The sequence below is a fragment of the Octopus bimaculoides genome, chromosome 14, assembly GCF_001194135.2.
Source record: "Octopus bimaculoides isolate UCB-OBI-ISO-001 chromosome 14, ASM119413v2, whole genome shotgun sequence".
Lineage (NCBI taxonomy): Eukaryota > Metazoa > Mollusca > Cephalopoda > Octopoda > Octopodidae > Octopus > Octopus bimaculoides.
In genome coordinates this window covers 48,955,170-48,959,115 of record NC_068994.1, presented here as the reverse complement: position 1 = coordinate 48,959,115, position 3,946 = coordinate 48,955,170, and positions in this window count along the sequence as shown.

Genomic DNA, 3,946 nt, shown 5'->3' with positions numbered 1-3,946 from the left:
CTTGTTCGATTTTCGGCGATGAGCTCCTCCTTTCTCTCTTCCTTGATTTAGCTTCCTCAAAATCAGCTCTCTGCTCCTCTTCCTGTGACTGTTTCCTCTCCTCTATCACGCCTTCTTGCGTTTCCATTTCTTTGTTTTCCATCATTTCTGGGCACCTTCTTCTAATGTGACCTCTTTTACCACATTCGTAGCACTTTGGAGGTCTCCCCTCCAACATTATGTCCAGTTTGTCCTCGTTAGGCAGCTCTGGTGTCTCCGGTATGTCACTATAAACTTTCTGACTTGCTATAAAAAGCACATTCAATCCATACCCCCAGCAATTTATTTGTTGGGTTCTGCTTATCATAATTATCCTTACATCTTCTTCTCTTTCAGGAAAAACTGCTGCTATTACCCATTACAACTCTATTTTCGGTGGGATCCTACCCACTCTAATCCACGTTGGAAGTCTACCCAACTTATTGGGAAAGAGCATCCAATTTCCTTTGGCTAGCGTCTTATTGGCGTATTTCTTTGCTGCCTCCTCCGATACAAATGTGATCTCTACAGACGCGTATGTCTTGCCTCTTGTAAAAAACAACACATCTTCTTGGAATTCCTTCAAACACTCCTCCACCTCCCCCTTCGTTGCACTCTCTATTCTTTTATTTTTCCTTGAAAAGGATTTATATTCCACGACTCCAATTTCCATATTAATAGTTATCGCCAAGCCAACATGGCAGTCGAAAAAATAGGACGAATGCTGCCGTTGATTAGCTCTAAGAAGCCATCGCCTCTAGCTAGCTATGTGACTCACGAACCTGTGTCCATTATAACCTTCGAACAGGGGGAGGTCAGCCGCTTCCCCTTGCTGGTCTGGCATCTACAGACTAGTTTCGAGGTATTGCCTCTTATCAATGTAGAGCAGCCGAATCTAGCAGGTCGTCTGTACGAAGGATTATTTACCTAAATTCAGTGGTTTTCAAAAATCGAAATATTAATATTTCGAAGTTTCTCTGAAGGAGACTACGGCAGCGGTACTGGATATTAATAGAGAGGCGATGGCCTCTTGGAGCTAATCGACGACAGCATTCGTCCTACTTTTTCGACTGCCATGTTGGCTTGGCGATAACAAATAATATTTACTCTATAGTTATCTGTATAACTTATTGAATGAAGTATATCCTTACGTATACATGTCTATATGAGTGTAATTTTTCTTATTTAAATATTAATATTAGTACTTCCTAATAGTCTTGCGAGTATTTCCTTCTATTTGTATTAGATTCAATTATTTTACTTCAATCGAACACTGTATATATTACGTAAGAGGAGGATGTATTGAGGAAATATGTATATATAGGCATGGCAGTGGGGCCTTTCCGAAAAGTTGCCTAATACCTGGTGTGTGAAAGTTAGTAGACAAAAACACTACAAAAGCATTTCGTGTGTGTGTGTGTGTGTGTGTGTGTGTGTGTGTGTGTGTGTGTGTGTGTGTGTGTGTGTGTGTGTGTGTGTGTGTGTGTGTGTGATGGAAGAACACCTTCCGTCTTGAAAGCAAAGATGGTCGTTTTCCTTCTAGCTCTGACTTGAATCCAAGCTTTTCTGCTTGTTCCTCAACAGCTACGATGGGATTTTGTTTTGCATGATGTTCTCGTCGAGCTCTACAGATCTTCCAGGACGAGGCTCGTCTTCTAGACTGTTGTTTCTGGCTCGGAACTTCTGGAACCACCGTTGACACTGGCTTACGCTTATTGTCTTATCCTCATATACTGCATTAATATTTTCACACTTTCCGTTGCATTGTTGCCTTTATCGAACTCATAAAGCAGAATATCCCGAATATGCTCCTTTATCACTTCCATTATAGCTTTGAAAAAATAACTGTTACAATCGAACTATACTCTTCAAAACTTGCACAAAGAATAAGTACAGGGTAAAATTACTGCCTGCTTTTATAGCAAGTTGATGCAGGGGTTCATAAGTTGTTCGGTTTTCTTTGTGCTGAGTCTGCTTTGTGAGCACAAGCATCGACCAATAGGAACTTGCACACCGTATCAGCAAAGAACCCTCTACGTGCTCACTCTACCTGCTAGAAATAACGCCTAAATTGTCCTCCAATGAAACCCTGTTGTTTTAGAAACGGATACAAAAACGTAGATCCCGGTTGCAATTATAGGCAATAAGCATGAAATATTTTCCCTTTTGAATAAAATATATAGAGTTACCTCCCTTGACAATAATTAATGACAACTGTAGTACTGAGTTAATTCCCTTGTCCTTGTTCACTAATTATTAATATTTATATTACATTATGTTAATAAGAAGCCTTATAAAACCCAGCGATTGTCAAATATTTTTAATCTCAAAACAAACGAAGCGCAATAGAATTTTACACATTCTAAAATCCCAATTGTCCTTGTGTTTGCATATTTGAAAAAATGCTTTCTCAAATATTTTTTTCCAGATGGTTTAAAAAAAAAAAAGATTAGATTGGAAAATATTATAAAGAGTAATTAGTATTAATGCCATAAGGACCACCGAGAAAAATTAACATCCTATTGCCCGAGTATTCCGGGGAAAAACTTATGAAATACGTATTCCACGAAAAAATGTCGGTTTACACAAACACACGTGTTTGGCTGCAGTTGAACAGCTGCAGCAAGTAAAAAAACGAACGATGCATATAGGCACGCACGCGCACGCGCGCTCACACATACACACACAATATTTTCATTAAGGCGGCGAGCTGGCAGAAACGTTAGCACGTCGAGCAAAATGCTTAGAGGTATTTCGTCTGCCATTACATTCTGAATTCAAATTCCACAAACGAGAATACTAAAAATGAACCTGACAGCTCTCAAAAATTAAGTATAAAAAAAAAAAAACAGGAAAAATAATCCAGAATCTTTGTCCGATACCGGATCGATCCCAAAATCTAATCAGTTCGTGCCAGTCATAAGGACAAACATTCCTGAAAGTTTCATCTGAATCCATCCAGCGGTTCTTGAAATATCTTGTCCACGGACAAACAAACAAACGTGACTGAAAAACAATACCTCTGCCTTCGCTAAGGCGAAAGTAATAACAAGAAATGACATTTCAAACGTATCAGAAAAATCAAATTACTTATTTGTAAATAGAAAGTGCGATATTCTGAAATATAAACATTAATGGAAAGTGTTGCGTTTTGAATTTTGAATTTAATCTAAGATGGTGTTGCCTCCCCTGATCTTAGAAATGCTCTGTTGGATTAATTCCCTGTTTTACTTTTTTCTATGACAATGCTCCGCAACCGGTATGCCGCGGCACATTGGTGTGCCACAAGACGACGCTAGGTGTGCCGCAGTGTAATCTGAATATAATTTTTTCCTTGTACTTTTAGTTATATTTTTAGCCGAGGTGTGCCGCCGAATTCTGAAAAGAATATGTGTACCATAAATGAAAAGGGGTTGCGGAGCGCTGCTCTATGGTTATGTTCTAATTATAAGTTCTCTAGTTAAGGGTTTCCGTTAGGGAGTCAACAACATCAAATATAGAAGCCCTAAATATTCTTATATTTGTGTTTTAAAAGCAATGAAACACCACAGAATTTTTAACATTTTAATCTCGTTCAAGCCCTACTGATATATTAAAAAAACCTTTCTACTTCAGGCACAAAGCCTGACATTTGGCAGTAGAGAGCATTAACTACAGCCTCGGGCCGACCAAAGCCTTGTGAGTGGATTTGGTAGACGGAAACTGAAAGAAGCCCGTCGTATATATGTGTATATGTGTGTGTGCGTGTGTGTGTGTTTGTGTGTGTGCGCGCGCGCGTTTGTCCCCCCCCCCTCCCAACATCACTAGCACTTATATTATCGGTCTCATTTGCCGAACTGCTAAGTTACGGGGACGTAAACACACCAGTATCGGTCGTCAAGCGATGTTAGTGGGACAAACACAGACACACAAACACACACACACATAT